The sequence below is a fragment of the Cyprinodon variegatus genome, unplaced genomic scaffold, assembly GCF_000732505.1.
Source record: "Cyprinodon variegatus isolate N-32 unplaced genomic scaffold, C_variegatus-1.0 Scaffold103, whole genome shotgun sequence".
Classification (NCBI taxonomy): Eukaryota; Metazoa; Chordata; class Actinopteri; order Cyprinodontiformes; family Cyprinodontidae; genus Cyprinodon; species Cyprinodon variegatus.
The window spans coordinates 1,101,380-1,121,306 of NW_015150556.1; the positions used below are offsets into that span (position 1 = coordinate 1,101,380).

Consider the following 19,927-nt stretch of genomic DNA (forward strand, 5'->3'; position numbering starts at 1 on the left):
AGAAACTCCAGATGTATACGAATTTTCAATCATGAGCACAACTGAAATGATCATCAGTCATCCACAAATGTCTGAATAGTTGGAATATACTATTCAGTTAAGTTGAAATCAAATCTTTATGTACACTGTAAAATGTGAAAGGTGTCCTTTTTTAGTTAAGTTAAAATGGCTAAACTGATTTCTAATTGCAACATTTTGTGGGATATTTTTTATCATTCCTGTGGACCTTTTTATTACATACCGTATGTTTTCATTCAATATTTATTATAAATAGCTTTTCAGATATCTTTCTACGAGGTTTTTACAACAGTTTTGTTTAATTTTGACCCAATCCTTTGGGGAGAATTGGTTTAAAAGAGAATGATTTGTAGGCTTCCTTGATCACAAATTCTTTTTTAGCTCTAGCAACAAATTTTTTATGAGACTGAGATCAGAGCTTTGTGATGGCCAGCTCCACACCTAGACTTTTACATTTGGAAGAGTTGCACAGGCTTTAGCTTTTGGGATGATGTCTTTATTTGTTATTTGTTTGTTTTGATTGCTTTCTATAGCTTGCAAGTTGCCCATTTTTCCTCCAAATATTTAAAATGTTCATCATGACAACCAGACCAAGCACCTTTATTTTTAGTTTAGTCAGATCACAGGACATGTCTTCAAAAATGCCAGCCTTTGGCTATGGAGTATATTTGCTAAATATAATCAATCATTTTGTGTTGCTTTTTTGGGGCAGTAGCTTCCTTCTCTCTAGCTGGACTACAAATGATACAGTTTATATTTTCAAATAACTAAGTTAATTGTGAATAATAATGACACTCCCTAAGTAGTATAACCCAGATTTTTTACAGGCTTTTTAAAAAAGAATTTTTGTTTCTTATTATGATGTTAAAATTTGTTAGAATTCATGGGACAGAACTCTTCACCTTCTTGAACAGTATGCTGGTAGGACAGAGTCTTTGCGTTTATGTTTTAGTGTTGGATTAGATAAATGTGGTATGTTCATGGGCTTCAAAAATAAAATCAAGAATAAACAAGCTCATTGGAGCTTGCCTCAACATCCTTATCAGGGAAGTCATATTATTGGTTTTCCTTATGAGTTTGAATTACAATAGCTTCACAGAAAAAAATCATGCTTTTATTTACATAAAAATATGCTTTCAACTTAATATTAACTCATTTGACACGTGTTCCTTTTAAGGTAATACCACTGGCTAATTGCAGTCTGCACCCACAGCTTAAGGGACTTGTGTTTAAATGCTGCTTGAATTTAATGGTTTGTTTTGGATCCAGTCATGCTATCTATTTGTTAAGGCTCTTATTGAGAAGGTTTGTGTTACATTATCGGGTGTATTATTGCTTTTTACCAAATAGACCCTCTTTAAGATGCTATGGCCTTAAAGAATTTCATCTGTCCTTAATATATGACTAAACTCTCAGCCAGAATACTGATAGTCCCCAAAATCTTCTATTTAGGAATAACTTACATGCATACCAGACCATTTTAAACATCATCCACATCTTTCGAAAAGGTAACCATCCTAGCACTGGGCTGTTGGAGGCAGATGGTAGCCTTTTTTTTTTTTTTTTTTTTTTAATATATTTTTGAAAGAAAAAATAAAAACATTCTGAAAAAGCTTTACCCCAGAGCTTTATGGACAATGAAAAAATGCGAAAGTTTGAATATTATTTGATTATTTTCTAAGCAATCACTGAAACCACTAAATATAACAAAATATGGGCACTGCAATGACAGTTAAACATTTTCAGAATGCACATTTCTTTCCAAACATCATATTTGAATTTTATGTGAGTAAGCTATGATCATTCAAACAATCTTATGCGGTCCTTCCACCCTGCAAGAAGGCCAGCCAGCAGAAAGGTTGTATACACAAACAGAAGTCCAAATAAAGTGGTCGTAAGGCTTGCTTATACTCACATACAAATGCAACACACACAGATGAAGCGAACTTGCTGGTAGGGGGTACTATGGGCGGGGGAGAACCAGCAAGGGGTGTTAAAGGCCATGCCACCAGCTTCTGCTTGGACACAAATGTCAGCAGCGGGACTACCTGTACGCAGGGACCCAGCAGTGACATAGCAAAGATGATCAAGGAAAAAGAGATAAAGAGGCAGTAGAAAACCTTGACCACCTGCAATGATTACGTAAAGAGAAAAAGAAGATAAGCTTAGATTCCTTTCCATAAACCCACAATTTCATTTTGTTCTGATTGCTTTGTGTTGTTTCTGTATAATGTCCAAAAAGATAAATGACTGTGATAATTTTAGTCCTCTGTATCTTATTCAATATTGTTTATCAAAGCAACATATCTGCACATATCTGGCATTATACAAAGCCAGAGGACGATGTGTTTCAGACTTCAAAGTAGCTTTCTGCCTCAAACTCTATAGAATGGGGGAAAAAAATACTTTTTTTGTCCAAAAGTAGGTAAATTTAGGAGTAGCAGCGGCAAAGTGATGGCAAACGGAAGTATGTAAATGTATGGTTCCTTACCACTTTCCTTTCATGTTTAATAATAAATCCCCCAGAAACTAAACATAGAACCCAATGTCCATTGCAAAACTAAAATCAATCAATCAATAAATCAATCAATAAATCAATAAATCAATCCACCCTAACCTTGCCCACATCAAAACACAGCAATGCCCGCTGCAGCACTCTCTATTATATATCTGCCACAGCTTGTTGCTTTTTTTGGCCTATAGACATAAACAACAACTAGAGAACCACTAAAATCAAACATCAGACCATGTTTTTTCTTAGTAGGCATTGTCTATGCGAACACACACGCAAACACACACAAACTTAATAATTTTCTTTCCTCCCCAAGGGCCTTCATTTCTTATTGTTTTCCCCATTTTCAGTTTCTGACTGGAATCATAGCAATGTTCCTTAGTAGAAGGCATCACAGACGGCAGTGGTTTGAGTCTGTGTTAAGGCAGATACATTCCTTGCCATTTCTCACAATAAAGATTGCTGCTATTATCTGAAACTATTTCTCCAGATGACAGAAAAAGAAGGAAGTAGACATGGAGGGGGAAAAGGGTGAAGGAATTTCAGCCAGCTTGCTGTATGATATGCTGATAGAACCTTAGTGACAATTTTGTACGTGATTGTCAGTGTCACTCAGAGATACATTGCGATAGCTTTCCGTATGCATAGCCCACTCCTAGTGTGTTATTACTGTATAGTTTTTATTTTAGGTACAACTGCGTGGGGACAAAATTGTGTGAATAAGCTGTGATTGTATCACTGTTCCTTTTTACATAGTTTCAGTTAAGTATATAACTGCAGGCCAGGTCATTTTATTGTGAGCTCACCTGTGTAATGAGAGAATAGTAACGAAAATTCAAATTCAGACCTGGCCCTTTTTAACACCGAAAGCCAAAATAAAATTCTTTATGGCCATTGGGCATGCAGGGTGGGAAAAAAAGCTTGATCCAAGGGAATTCCTGTGTTTTCTTTTTGGGTTGTGAAAAACCCCAGTAGCCATTCAGCAAAGATGGTGCACCATGGTGTGCTCCTTGCTAATTAAGTGCCACTGACAACAACGTAATGTATTCTGTTGTGAGCATCCTGTGCCCATGTTTATTACAGCAAAACGGAGCATGAGCTTTCCTCTTTGTTTTGCTTTTCTCCTCTGTTTTCTTCTTTCTATCCCATGTTTTGCTTCCTTCTCTGTGGGGCTGGAAGGGAAATGTGATACAAAGATGCTATGACAGGCAAAATATCTTAGCTGCTTTGAAAGAATGCAACAAAGGGAAAATAAGAGGGATGCAATACATTGGTGAAATAAATGGTAAAGGAAGGGATCATCGATGTAGAGATGATAGGGAAAGATTGGTGAAACACGTTTCAGATAGGTGAATTGGAGGGAGAAGGAAAAAGTTGGAAGAGGTTGAATTCAAAGAATGGCAAAAGAGATTGGCTTCAGAAAAAGTGCCTTTCACTGTTTCCCTTTACTACTCCTTTCTTCTACTATAACTACCCCATCTTCTAGACCTCCCAGGTTCCCACAAGCTTCTATTTTCTCCAAAAAATATCTTCCTTTACACATCCTCCTACTTTTTCTTGCTCCCTTTTCTTTTCACTTCCCATCTTTGGTGACTTTTTCTTGTCACCACGTCTCGTTTGTCCCCTAATGAGAGCTAGCAGGACAATGCTTGTGTTGTTGAATGCATTTGGAAATCTGTGCGGAAACAGCTGCTCTTTATCCGGAACTGTGAGCCATCCCATCTTTACCACAGCTGGGCCAAAGGCTGATTAGGTCTGTCTTGTGAGTGCTGCAATAAGCTTGAGATTAGACTCATCCAGTTTCCTTGCCCTGTTCAGTCATAACTCCTACTGCTTTTAGTCACTGGTCTCTGCTTCCCTCAGATTTGCATATTCATCAACAAAAGAATCTGATTTAGAACAGAAGTTGGATTAAAGAAACAGAGATCCAGTCAATCCAAGGAGAAACAGAGAAGGTGTGACACAAATGTCAAACCAGGATCATTTTCTAAATCTAAACTATTTTTAAATGTCCTTCATGATATAGAACTAGGCTGACTTATTATCAGAAAGTCCCACTTGGGTTTTAAAATGCTGCAGGCAGTGAAAAAATGTCTGACTGTATGAAATAACAACACACTTTTGTTCAATAATGATCTGAAATAACAATAATAAAAAATGGTGGCTCTGTTATTGCGCTGATGGTGGTGGCAGAGACATTCTGAATCAGTGGATTGAAAGCGTTTTCACTCAGCCACATCCTCCTGCTCCACATTCTGTGACAGACATATGCAACCAGCACTATATGCAAAACAGCAGCATGAATATGCGTAATTAGGTGGGACTGGTGTAATTTTTCTGGGTTATGGGATGTGACATTTGTGGGGCAGGAGCATACATCAGCGTAAGCACGACTGGCAGAATGGAAATCCCTTTCTCTGCAAAATCACTTTTTACACTTTGATGGACAAAAAAGAATGTTAACCTGTAACAGACATACCTTGCAAACATATTTTATTTTGTCCTGTAACCTTATTCTCGTAACAATTTCATTGAGATTATCTAGATCAGCACAAAGCAGTTCATCATTTTGAAAATAGTAGAATGGTAAAATGGTTTTCACAATATTTTATGTGTAAAGATTAGAAAACTCTACTGTATACAGTCTGCAGAAGTTTGTTAGCCAATATTATTTCAAAAACAGCTTAAAGACCAAGCAGGTCAGGGATAATACTTGTGGAATAAGTTAAAAGCAGGGTTACAAAAATAATGTATGGTGATGGCAGCATCATGCTGTGGGCATACGCTTTTCCAGATGGCCGAAGTCAGAGGGAGAGCTGGATAGAGCTATACACAAGGCAATCCTGCAAAACAACTAGTTACAAGCTCAAAAAGACTTGAGACTGAGGCGGGGCTTCAAATTCCAACTGGACAAAGCCCCTAAATAAACCACCTTTAGTTAATTTTTGTGAAGTTGACATAATAAAAAAAAAAAAAGAAAAAATACAGTGAAAAAAAAAACAATTAATAGTGAAGATATTTTTAAAAAGACAATTGTCATGTTAAATGTTAGCAGAAGTTGGAAAAAATACTGAGTATTAAAGTAATATCAGGGTCATTAAAGGATATCCATGTCCAAGAAATATTCAAACTTCAGGAGCCTGTCCTGAAGTCTAGGGTAGATGGATGCAGAATTCAGCTTTCCAAAAGGCCCAACAAGGCACTGAATGTAGTATTATGTCTGCATTTAAACAGCAACAAAAAATCTTCTAAAAAAAACTGGATAGAAAATACTTAATAATAGGTAAGCCTTTTTTAGGTAGAAGACATGAAATACAGTAGTCCACCAAAATATATGAGGATTATCAATAAAAACAAGCAATATAAATGAAGTAAATATAGTTTTAGATGCATAATGGCATCAACTTGCACCATCAATTTAATATGAAAAAACATACCGTAAATAGAGAAATATGCTTTAACTAAGCTAAGATCATTTTTGTCAGTTTGCACAATATACAGTTTAATATCCCTGATCTAAACTTTTTGCGTTGGAAAAGCTGGACCAGAGGCCCTTTTGGATATCATGATGCTGTGGTATGTTTTGGTTCTCTTTCATGGCATTCAAATGAGACGTTCCACCAAAAGGCATGCATAGAAATTTACAAATGAGGATAGCTACATCACCATAGCCAAATGTAACCATTATTAACTCTATCATATTTTTGTAACCATAACAACACACATAGGTACATATGCATGACCATCCAACTCGATAATGCTCTCTCCCCCTTTATTTCTTTCTCTATTCACCCTTTCATAAACTTAGAGACACATAAACACACACATGTACACACACACATGAAAAGCAGACTGAGATGCATAGCACAACGCTACAATCCAGTGCTGTGCCACACGTACTGAGGGGGTAGGACACATCCCTCATAGCACCCAGGAAATTAACTTGACATTTGATGGAAACAGAAAAAAATATATTTAGGTGGGGGGAAGGAAAAAAAAAAAAAAAAAACTCTGTACCACAGCAGACATAGCCGAAACTCATCCCCTCATTCACCCATCTCCACGCTAACACCCCCCCACCCCTTTAAGCCCAGGGACGCATTCGAGGGGGATTTCAGCGATCTGCAATGCAGACGCCACTGGGTGCCCACGAAAAAATGAGCTTCATCTTCTGCCTGTCCTTGTCAGAATATTATGCTGTCTGTCCCTCTTTGTTTGCATCCCTTATAGAGACTCCATTTTCATATTTTCTCCCTCTTGTTTGAGCATTTCTATTCGGAAGAACCTTGGAAAAAACGTAGCGGGTTTGTTAGTGTTCAACAGATTCAAATTATCACTTCCCATCTACTGAATACAATAATTTACAATGAATGCTTTGCCATTGCCTCTCTATTTGTTTGCTGTTTTCTTGAATAGTGCCATATATTCAGATATGTCTTTAAATCTATGTAAAGCTCTGAAAAAATGTTTCATATTTACCATTGCATCATACCAACATTTTTGGTATTACTATCATATAATTATTTTGTTTAAACTTTTTTTTTTATTATCGACAGATCTGCGCAGCTATTGCTGCACTTTAGCAAACAACCCCCATAAAAGTGAAACGTGAGCTCGCACCAATATTAACAATCTCAATGAAAGCCTGTTAGTAACCTTAGCAAGAAGCTTTGAACACCCTGACTGAATTCAGGCTACAATTAATACATCATTATGTTCCCCTGCCGTTTAGACCTGCACTTAGTCTAACACACATGCAGGAACACACACACACACACACCAACAGAACGTGCAGCAGGCCAGCAGACCAGCTAGTGTCTGTCTAAATATCGCCTGCATTAGACATGCAGGAATGCTAACATTATTATGCACAATTGCGAATGTCTGTCTGAGAGCGCCTTCCCCCCTTTTCTCCTCTATTATATTGTGTCTGCAGGTTCTCTGTGTGTGTGTGTGTGTGTGTGTGTGTGTGTGTGTGGGTGTGTGTTGGTGTGTGTGTGAGAGCTTTTGTGCATATGGGCCACCAAAAGAGGTTGTTTATTGAAATTTTTATTTATGTCGGTTTTTTTGTATGAAGTTTTAGACAAACTGCAAAGTGTAAGACTCTGCTTGTTATATTTGTAAGATGCTAATTTATTAATATTCCGAACAAGAATGTGTGTCTCAATTCTTGGACTCAGTTCTACGTAAAGAGCATGCACTTTGTTTTTTTTATATATTTGGGGATTTGTAAGGAAAAACTGTAATGAATGCTTTATCTAAGACATATTAAAGAAAACATCCAAGCTACCATTTTTTAGATTGCATGCATATGAGCCATTCTGAAATAATGTAGTAATCCTATGAGGGCTTTAAATTTGATATTCTGAGTTTGTCTAAGCATTAAGGATAGGCATATTATTCTTTTTTAGAACATGATAAAAAAAATGTGCAATAACCTGATCGTTTTGATTATTGCATGCAAATGTCATGCGTAATAATGTTTTTTTCATTTTTTCACTATGAAGGCGAAAATGTGAGCTGCGTTTGTTATAAGCGTGTGTCGCTAATATCAGCTCTGCATTCCACTGGGGCGGTGCCATCAAAATATTGCATCATCCTTACGAATATGCACACTCTGTCTAAGCTGAGTGCTGTTTTCAGGTATTGTCTGTCACATTTGCATTTACCACATTTAGGAGTCTTCCTACTGTGCCCTTTCTTGCATCATAATAAATAGAATGATCCTTAACAAAGAATAAATAAAGTAATAGAGATGCAGAGGTCCATATTCCTTAGGCATTGTGGGTAAACAGATCTAACCAACAATCATGTGGAGTCCTTTGTATTCCTCTCTACTCGTACAAACTCCTTTCCTACCACACACACTGCTATTTCTCGCCCCCGGCAATTTGCATGTATTTGCATGATTTTCAGCATGTGCATATCCTTTGTTCTGACTGTAGGATGATGCAGGAAAAACCCTCCCTATGGATTTCTGTTATGCATCCAAGGCAACGCTCGTTGAATATAAAATGTAAAAATAATATATAATTAAACACTGGTTTAATGAAAAAAATATGTATATTACAGTGCGGAAATATGGTGCAGAAAGAAAATACAAATTGTAGTTTTGATGCATTAGTGCCTGTGATGCTTTGAATGGCTTCTAAGGATAAAATATGGAATTATTTCAAAAATATGACATAGGAGAATTATAATTTGAAATGAAAATACTCATAAAACCCTTTCACATAATTTGCAATATTTTTGTAGATAGTTGATGGGATTTTTTAAGCATTAAAAGTGTTTGCTTTTTGTATCATGTAATCCAGCAGAAGCCTTTTGGGAGAATCAATTCAAAGGCTTTTATCTTTTGTATAAAACATTTAGGGCATATTTTAATTCTTTGTTGTTTAATCGCTGTAGATCAGACACTATGCAGGCATCAAGTATGGATATTAGCCTGCCGTAGTTTTTCAGACATATGCAGATCATTTTATTAATAACTGTTAACTACCACTGCTGGCTTAGGAGTCTGCCAGTTCGAGTGTTAGGGGGTTTATATTAATAATTTGAGGGTCTCATTATAAAGACGTGCTCCCAATAGTACCCTAACCGTAAGCGGCCTTAGCGCCCATATGCATGTCTGATAGATTACAACTGTAAATAAAATGAATAAATATATTATGAGCAGCTATATGAAGTAAACATGATTTGGTTTTATTACTGGTTATAGACGACTAAAGAACAATTTACAGTCCAAATATTTTTGTATCCCTTGAGTTTTAGAATTTATGATGTAATATGTTTCATATGCAAATGTATATAAAATACACACACACAAAAAATAATACATTAAAAAGATTGCTAGAAAAAGTAAATCCCTGAGCTGTATGCAAGGCATTTCTAATTCTAATGCAAAACATTTCCAATGCCATAGTTTTCTTTAAGGCATTTTATTATCAAAATGTTCCACAGAGTTTACTTCATGAACCATTTATTGATTCTGCAAGTAAAATAAAAGACCAAAGGAGATGAGGAACTCAATGAGGTATATTCCCTGTGAAGATTGTTTGCCCATCTGTGTGGATTATGGGTTCCAAAGTTTGTATTACAAGGGGGTTTCATGTAAAATATGAATTTGGTCTCAGTGAATATAGTCACTTTACCTGATTGAAGGAACTGAATGTTTGGTCTTTAGTAAACAGAAATATAATCCATATTGTATGGATTATAATGACTGTTAGTATGTGTTTGTAATGAGGTCTTTAAGCAGCAGTGCCTAATTTGATTCTTAGCAGAGTTGTAAAGATGCTAATCCTGCTTTAGCTAGAGACAGTTCTAACTTTTTCTATAAAATACCTACTTTGGTTTTCTTCATCCAGTGTGCAAACTCAGGACCATTTTGTTAACATAACCTTAACATCTCAGTAAGTGAATGTTGATCCCATCTCAGTTCACTGAATTTAATACATATTTATGCACTGAAGCTGAAGTTCAATGTGATGCTTTAACAACACAAATCAAACCATTTAACTCTATATCTCTGCAAGGATAAGCTTTTACATCACTAGGCAATTTAGTAGGATTCTTTTTTTGACAAGGAGATGTTTGTCAGCATGTCATAATTACAAATACAACAACATCTCTAAATTGTACTACTAGAGATTACAAATAGAATTAGAATGTAGAAAGGCCAGGTATGTTTAAGGACTAAGTGTAAAATAATTTTAATGAATGAGGTTGAATACAGTCTAAAACTGCAGTTCTGTATTGTGCAATAACTGATTCGAATTCTGTGAGGGATGAAACAAGAATAAGCTCAGAGAAATAGATCTCTTATCATTGCAATACTGGTCTAACTTCTTAGTATGGCTTAGGCTTTGGTGTCAATGTTTGTTTTCTTTCCTCTTTTTTTTGCCTGAAATCTGCTCGATCAAAAACAAAAATAACACTGGAGTTACACACATGGTATTCCAAACCACCTCCAGTTCCTAAGTTCCTAACAAAACTAGTTCAAGTTTAAAGTTGAAAACAAAAGATAAAAACCTGTCTATAATAGCCACTATTGGTACTTCCCACTTGGTAACATTAAAGGCTGGTCCTGGGCAAGCACTAGTACCAGTTAACCATGATGGTTCACATAGGTGTTATGTTTGTTATTATTATTAAAAATATTACCAAAACATATTCTTTTAAACAGGATTTGAAAACCAGGAATTATCTGCCTTGTTTTCATTCTGTACTGAGAATTACAGTTGGAGTTAGCTATTGAAGATACAATTAAAAGGACATTTTTTAAAATAAACATTTTTATTTGACTAATGTCATTAAGGATTTTTAATTTTTTTTGCAGAGCTAATATGTAAACTGTAACAAATGCATTCACTTCTTATATCAATGTTCTGGTTTTGCCTCTATGACTAACTTTTAACTGAAGTCATAAGATGGGTTTCTGAAATGTCAGTATAGGCTTTGAAATCAGTCATGTCAAATACCTTTAAATTGAATGATCCACAGGGTTTTTCTCTGTGAAACAGGATAGATTGCGAAAATCTTTTTCTACTGTTTTACTTTGCATTCTTTCCTAATTGGACCTTCTGAGAACTTCACAAAAAGTGAATAAGTTTTGGGAGTAATTAAAGGCAGTTAAACTATAGTACACTAGGGCCCAAGGGCGCTGACATACAACCTCACCTAATCAGCCTTTTTTCACCTTGCAGTCATTTTACTTTTTTATAAGTGGGATTCTGAATCTATATGTAAATATATAAATATATATTTTGCAGCATCGCTTCTCTCCAATCCCATCACCGAATGTGAGTACGTACCTCAAGAGGTCTCTGAGTTAAATAAAAAGAAAAGAATTTCAAAGAAAAGGATCTGAAATACTTGTGGCAGGTTATACGGAATTCTTTTGCCTTTTTTCTCTATTTGAAATAATTATACACTCATTATAATGCTTAACATTTTTAACTCGTAAAATGGCACTTCTATTTCTGGTGAAATGTCAAAATAATTGTTTGTGTTCTACATGCAAAGTAAGCGCTGCCTAGGATGATAGAGAAGTTGTATGGATATTAAGAGTAAATGACATGAATAAAAGGATGTCTAGGTTAAATGTGCGGTTTGTGTTTAATTGTGATGTTGAAATACAAAAAAAAAAAAATGAAGGTATTTACAACATACCCTCTAGCTCCAGGATTGGGTCTCTTGAGTTAAATATATCCTCCTGCCAACAATTAGCATCCATGCCTTTGTTCAGCATACATGGATTCGTTTATTGATGTCAAACAAGCACACCTTGGCAAAGACTCACAGAACAGATGGTGTTGCTGGTCACTTTGCTTCTCTGTTTTAACAGTTTTGTACTTGATTTTTTTTAGGCTACATAATGGATATTTAAAGCAGTGCTCTGCTCTCTGTTCATAGTGTCTGATGTTTGGAAATGTAGATATATGACTCAAAACAATATATACAGCAAGCCACGTATAGTTATATGGTTTAATCTAGAGCCAGCAGGTCCAAATGGGGATCAGAAACAAAATAAAAGTAGGGTAAAAAGCAAAATCCTGCAAAATAGTGTGAAATCTAATATATATGTATATTTGGATATTTACGTATTTCTGCAAATATTTAGTTGCATAAATCTAAAAAAAAAAAATTCTTAAAAGATACATCATCCAAAAAGATAAATCTAAATATTAATTTGTGTTTTGGGATTGGGCTTCAGTAAAAACTGCCAAAAACTCCAGAATGTGAAGGCAGCCTCGGTTTGTTATTCTGTGGGCTCTTTGTTCCAACCAGAAAGGCCTTCAAATGTGCTTTTTACAATGTGTGACGTTGCCCCTCCTGCAGGATTAACATATTTCATGGAGGGGTGCTAACATTAGCTTGCTTCCATTTCACCCATTTCTACTTCCCCAAAATTGCCAATTCCGACAATCAGGGACTGTCCTAAAGGGAGTCAAAAGTGTTGGTGCTCGTCTAACTTTTTACCTATTCTATTGTAAACAAACCATAGCTAACTGCTAATGTTGCTTATGTTAAATTGACATGAACAGGGATACACTCAAGTCAAATTCTAGTGTCTATCCTCACGAAAAAAAAAGGTCAAAGGGACAATAATCAGTCTAATTGAGCTTTACTTATTTTTTTCCCCCCTAAATGTAATTACACATAAATTTAAGGGCGATTTTAGGAGGATCATATATGCAGAGTACCAGTGAGGACTCATTAAAATACACTTAAAACTGAAAGCTGATTTACATTGGCTAAAATACAGCAAATGAAATTGGTGAATCTATAAGCAAACTGACCAGAAGCCATTGAAACAAACTGGATCCTAGCTCATCATCAAATGCTGTTATTTCAACATATTTTGACAAACATTCATATTTATGTGAATTTTCTCAGATGTTATATTTTTAATTGCTTATTGCAGTCATTAAAAGTTTTGCTGCTGTAGTGCCAAACAATTACAGAAAAGAAAAAGTAAATGGGGTCTCTGTATGTAAGCAAATTTGGGTCTCAAAGTGTTGGTTAAAAATATGCACACAAAGGTAAGCAACATACACACACATGTTCGTCAGCCAAATCTTACCTTACTCTGGTTCAGTGAAGAGCAAAATCCCTGAGATCCTGTGATGGATTCCTCTCCCTGCTTCGTGCAGCGAGCAGTTGCTGCCTTTTCGCCATGACTGCATCAACAAAGTACACAAAGGAAGAAATGATGCTAAGTATGTTTACATTTAGCTTCTGAAAAGCTCCTTTATTGACAATAACAGTTAACTAGTTTTTACTCATACAGATTCAAACCAACATAGGAGTATTTGCTAACTTTACTCTGAGGAACTTTTTGCAAATGTCCTCTCACCCTTTCCATTTTGCCTCAAATTTGTATTTCATACCAAGGATATCTCCAGAAATTAGGAATATCCTGAATATCATAAATTTTTTCACAAAGATATATCATTACACTCAACCTGAAAATATAATATTATAAGTAATAATATATTAATAGTATTATTCCAAAACTATTACACATGGAATCATGGTAAATGTTCTGTTGCTGTTTCTAGAATGTAGACTTATGGGTAAAAAGTTGATAAGCTACATTTTTTTCAAACTAATTCTAAGGAATTTTTTGTGTGTGAGTAAATTCTTTGTAAAGATTACCAAACCCTGTCCAATCCCTTATACATCCAAGAAGAAATAGAAGATTCGTTTATAGTTTGAAATGCTCACTTGATTGGAAAAAAATTTCTCATTGTAGTTTAAATTCTATATATTGATTTACTATTGATTTCATAGTGTGTGTAAGATTAACACCAGCCAACAGCATTAGTGTTAGACATTTTGTAGGAACTAATTTTGTCCTGACTTCAGGCATCACCACTGATGTTCACAAATGCCATGAAGTCATTTTGGCCAACGCATGCTAATAACAACATACAACATTTATACTTTAAAATACAATTTAAAATTGCTTTTGTTTTCTTCATACATAGATGAGGTTACTCTTATCCTTATAGGTTAAGACTTTTGAAAAATATACAGTTCTGAAGCATATGCAGCTTGTTTCTCTGTCCCTGCTGATCGTGTGGAACCTTTGATATGTCAGTATCAAATTGACAGATGCCACATTTTATTAGAGCTGTCAGCCTACTTCCATCATGACAAACCCACAGTAGCACAAACACAATCTCAGCATCGTATAAGTCAGTAGAGAATAACAAAGCACCACAAGAGTCCTTTGAATTAAGTGATTCATTTTTATGTTTTTATTTCACCACACACCAGGTTCAAAAAAGCATCATAGGCCAGACAGAGTATTTACTGAGCATTGTTTCGCAAATCTTCCAGCATCCTTGTGGTTTTGTGCCAAAAAAACTGTGCATATGTGTATTTCAATCCCTACAGCACAGTTTAAGACACCATTCGGCACTCCTCCCCCTTTACCTTCACTTTGTTCCCTTTGCGGTTTGTGTGGCTTGTCTCATCCCATCTCCCTCCAGCACCCACCTCTTCCTACCTCCACACTCTGAAGACATGTGAGGAAGGTGGCTGAGTGGGGGGAGGGATAGTGATGATTAGAGGAAATATGGATATGGGGGGTTCCATTGTTGTTATTCCTACATAATTATACTGTGCAAATGCACAAATGTAATCAACATTTCCTTGAAAAAATTAGCCGCATTTTAAATGCATCGCATGTGTCTTTACTACAGTGGTACACTTGTATTAGTGCGTATCTCTAAGCTTGTCACTTCTTTATACCTATACAACAAAAGGAAGTAGGCATAGAACAAAAGTGTCTCCTTTCTTTATGGGTGAGGTGTGTCTTCTCCGTATACTCCTGGTAGCTTTCAGTGTTTCATTATCCGGAGCAGAGGCCCTGTTTTGCCACCCAGCTCACCCCATGCTGCCTGTCTCATTTCCTCTCGGTAATAATCCATTAGCCAACGCAAGGCTAAAACTCACAGCCGTTTAATTATTCTCACTTCCTTGGCAGCACGCCGGGCTGTACCACTCATCAGAGGGAACGGGGAGGGGATTGACTACGCTTGCATAATAAAAGGCTAACAAAGCGATAACTGTACAAGAAAAGGGATAATTTCACATGCATGCCCGGACAATTTTAGTATATACGGAAAATAACTATATGCTCAGCAACACACGTTTATATTCAGAAATACACATCAACAAATGTGATAGAGGCTGTCATTTGAATAAATGCATGGATACCAACGTAAACTAAACTGGTGAACCTCAGATACGCCAATTTTTCTTTTTAAAAATATGAGCTAATGTGTCTCACTGAACTATATGTGTTAGAGTTCTCTGCCTGCTTTGAATGTGTTTGTAGGCCCATATATTTATAATTAACAGATATCAGGTCAGGTACAGCTTGTGTTTTGGATTTCTTTAGGACCAAAGAAACCAAGATAGATATGAGGGAACACACGGCTTGAATCAATCACTTATAAAATGAACAGCTTCATCTGGCTGTCATTTGTCATTTCATGCTTAGTTTGTTTAAACTGCTGAGTAAAAGTAAAATCTGCACACTTGACAAATGTTGTAAAAACAATGAAACATTACCAAAAATGCATAATGCATCTTGGAAGTAGTTTTTTTTTATTTAATGAAAGTCTACAGTATTAAAAACTGAAAACTAATTATCTTATCTATTACATTATCTAAAATTTAAAAGACCCTTATTAAGAATTAAAGAACTGTAGGAGTTTGGTGGCTCGGTACCAGGGGTGCCCTGAGGAAAACTACCTTTAATCTTGGATTGGCACCTATTAAACAGAGCATTTAGTTTTATTATGATATTCCACAATGCTGGAAGCAGAACTTTCAGGTTTTAACATCAAAGAAAATATTATCCTCAAAATCATTGAAATAATTTTAAAAGTAATTTAAATTCGCAAATGACTTTATAGTTCTGTATTGTGATTATTTTCTGTATTTTATGCTATAAAGATTTTTTTGCAATGTTTTGTTTGTTTTTGTATTGCATTGCAGAATTTAAAAGTTTGACTCTTGACTTTTGACCCAAATATGAGAAGCAAATATCAATGTGGGGCAGAGTCAAGATCATGTTATATTCAAAAGAAACTTAATACTGTTTGAGGGGGAAAAAATGACTATTTTGCTATAAATATATACATTTAGCAACTCATCAAACTCTATTATTTCATTGTTAAAATCATTTTTAAAAACTCAGAATTATCCTCTCATTTTCCCACTTTCATGGTAACAATACATTTAACAAATTTTCTGGTCAAAAATGATTATTTAGATAACCAAAAATTTGTTTCCGCAAACATTAATAATCGGTAGGTCATCTTCGACATCACCGGCACTGCATTGTCGTTTAATTAGCGGCAAGCATTAAAGAGCTAAACGAAGCTTGATTTGGTACACAGGGATCGTAATCGAAGGAATTAATGGTTGCAAATGAGATTCTAAGCATGCAAAGCTCCGGCGTCCGTAACTAAAAGAAATTGCCTTTTGGGTCTCTTTTCTACCCAAATACAGTAGAAAAAAAAAATGCAATCGCTAATGTGTATGCGTGTGCGTGTGCCAGCGGACATTTTAGGTCTACCCTCCCCACACTCTCACTACTGCCAAACGCCTTAAGATGGTGGCACCTTGAGGCAGAGAGACACTCGTACAGAAAGCCAATCTCCTCCTTCCTTTTACCCTTTCCTCCACCTCAGGTCCTCACAACAACACAGGACTGTCTCTGCCTCCCCTCCCTTTCTCTAACCCTTGGTCCCCCTCTAATAAATATTTAATTCACCCCTCTCTAATAAGGATATTAGACGAGTATACCCCAGCTTCTGCCATATATGCATGAGTCCTCTCTCATCAAATTTACATAAAAGGGCCAGATGCTAATGCGAGCATAGCAACGGCTCCTCACCATTCTGTATATGCCTTTTTTTTGGCTCCCTGGTCCAAGCGGCCATATAATTTAATTGCAACATTGCATATGTTTTTCAAACGATTATGACTGTATGCAGGCCTTAGTGTCATGAACAGCAGAAATATGGGGCTCTTGTAATTATGGCTTTATGCTTTCTCAAATTTTCAATGGCCCTTCCTCCCATTCATTATTGAAATTTTAATGCTTAACAAGAAAAAGGAAATTTCTCAGACAAAAAGAGAGATTTTGTACTTATCTACAAAAAACCTTGTAGTTGACTTAATAAGCTTATATTGTTTAGTCTGTTGATGAGGAGGATGAGAGCTCACTTTCTGCATTTAGCTGCATGCACTTTGATATTCCCTGCATATAGATTCACAGCCCTCAACGTAACAAAAAAAAACACCTAAAACAAATAAAATTTTGTCAAACAAAGAGCATGCAAAAACCAAGGCCAGGTTGTTCCAATTAATAGTGGATGAATAATGTAGTGACACAAAATACATTATTTACACCCTTTCATCTTCAAGGAAGGGGAAAATTTCACATGCGGTGTACTCATTCGCTTCTAGTCCTGTGGCGCCGGCACAGCACTTGCATAATCGAAAGCCAAGCAGAAGCACAGATATCTTGGAACACAAGCTGCTGACAGCCAGCTTTGTAGTTCTGGAGCAAAAAATAGCATTTGTGCACGCAGCCTTGTTATGCACAGCTGTTGTCACAATGATGCTGTTTAATCATGCAGGTATAAAGCTAGACGTAAAATGTACAAGTAAGCTGCTAGAATAAATTTAGTACAGCTATGAGTGCATAGCGCTGAATCAAACGTTTTATATTTACAATTGTCAGACTGTTATTTATCTTTTTTTTTGCCCTTTTATAAACATTTAAGTATCTTAGTTATGCAGCCATTTGTATATTTGTGTTTTTTTTTATAAAATAAAAATAAAAAAAACAGCTCGGGTTAGAAGACTTTTAATGAATTTAGGATCAGGAGAGCCAAATTAGGATATGAAACCAAATTATGAATTCTCACTTTCAACCAAGGTCAGAAAACACAGTTATATTTAAATATACTAATTTCTTTTCTCCCTCTTTCCCTTTATAGAGTATATTCACAAAATATGAAATACTGGGCCACTTTAAAGTGCAAACAAGTCAAAACCAACACCAGAAATTTAAAATCAGGTTAATCCAGTGAAATACAGCCATAACGGGAGTTTTAAATTCAGTCCCATACAATCAAATGTGAATGATAACAAATTTTAAACAACAGAACAGTTTTAAATCTCTAGAATTTCATTGGATTCTGATCTGGAACCTCTTTTGTTATACATGAAACTGGCATAAAGCCAACTTTGGCAATAGTACAACAATTACTCGGTTGAGTTACAAACTTTCCTAAATGTGAATTGGGGATTTTAAAATACAATTTAATGATTTTACGTATAGAACACGTGTATAACCAGGCAGAAATGAATAGATGAAAACTACACAGTGCAGTAAAACACAGCAGCTTCCAGGTGTCTGTGCTTGTTTCAATACAATACCAGCCTGGTGTTTGTGTAATGAAAAATAGGAAGTTTAGGTGAATCAGGTAAAAAGTTAACAAGCATTCTAATTAACAAGCACAACAATGTGTGTGTGTGTGTGTGTGTTTGTGTGTGCGTGTGTGCGAGCTAAACCAGTAAGACACAAACAGACACCCAAACAGCCACAGGAAACCAGGAACCTGTCCTGCACTCGCAGTGGCCAATGCTGCCATGCGCAAGGTGATCTCACCTACCGTTGCCGTGGCGACACCAACCAGAGGGAAAAGCCTTATAGTGTGTGCACGCATGCGTCCCTGTGTGCATGCAGGCGATTGTGTGTGTATGAGAGAGTGCGAATGTGAGGCTGTGATTGTGACAGAAGCTAGAGCTGAAAGAGGAGAGGGTAGAAATAGGATGAGGGCCTGCAGGAATTCACATTGTGCCGAGCATGTTAGAGGTTTAAGCTTCGTACATTTATGACCCTTTATTAGGGAAATACTGAGCTGCCACTGTCAGTTATCAAAGGTCATGGTTGGTGGGTATGTAATCAGAGGTATGATGAAAAAATACGGCTTTCAGATTATTACAAATTAGTTATAGTGAGACGAAGATAACATTAAGCTATAAATTGTTGCATTAATAAAATTATCAAAAGACAAGAGCACTGTGAGAGCTTTCTGTATGCACATGCATGGGAGCTGCCTGTTCATCTGTGGGAAAACAGACAAAATAAATTCCCTCTACTACCAGCTGGTTGTGCTGAATTCTATTAGTAATGAAGAGCTAACTCAGACTATAGGGGTCATCTGCTTATCAATGGGTGGTGGTGGCCTAGGTCTGCACCACAGCCATGAATGCACTGAATTCATTACCCCTAGTTCACAGATGGTGTCTGGCTGCTCTGTCTCAAGTTCAAGTTCATGTCCTGGAGACGCACACATACACAAACAGAGCGGGGCATGGCCCAGCCCAGACAGACAGACAAGATGACTGAGAAGTAGCCATTGTTCCCTCTCATCATCATGATTGCAGAAGCCTCACTGGCTATCCTGAATGCAGAAGTCAGTTAATCACATGGACAAACACACCAAGGAAGGGAACATGCATGCAGAGACATACATATGAAGATTCATATGGAGCCTTTTGCCCTGACAGAATCTCTATCAGAATAACAAGCATGCTATGTCAAACTGGACACAACGGCATTAACCGTAGCTGGAGACAAGCACTCAGTGGGAAAGAAAAATATATTTTTTCCCCCCAGAAATTGTTCTTGAATTTGATGAAACTTCCAATCAACAGTCTACTGTTTCTATATATAACCTAGCACAAACAGGAAAATTAAAAAAATTAAAAAAACATATCCGTAAACATGGCAAACCTATATATATATATATATATATAAATAGCACTATACCCAGACAACCTGCTTGTAGAGGAAAA

The 19,927-nt window shown here is 36.2% G+C and overlaps 1 long non-coding RNA gene across 1 annotated transcript in view; it reads right to left on the reverse strand.

The window, feature by feature from the left end:
- LOC107084543 overlaps positions 1–19,927 on the reverse strand; it is a 41,075-nt gene that overhangs the window by 13,431 nt on the left and 7,717 nt on the right. The window contains exon 2 of the long non-coding RNA XR_001481231.1: positions 13,116–13,212. This is a non-coding gene — a long non-coding RNA (uncharacterized LOC107084543). The remainder of the gene's footprint in view (positions 1–13,115; positions 13,213–19,927) is intronic.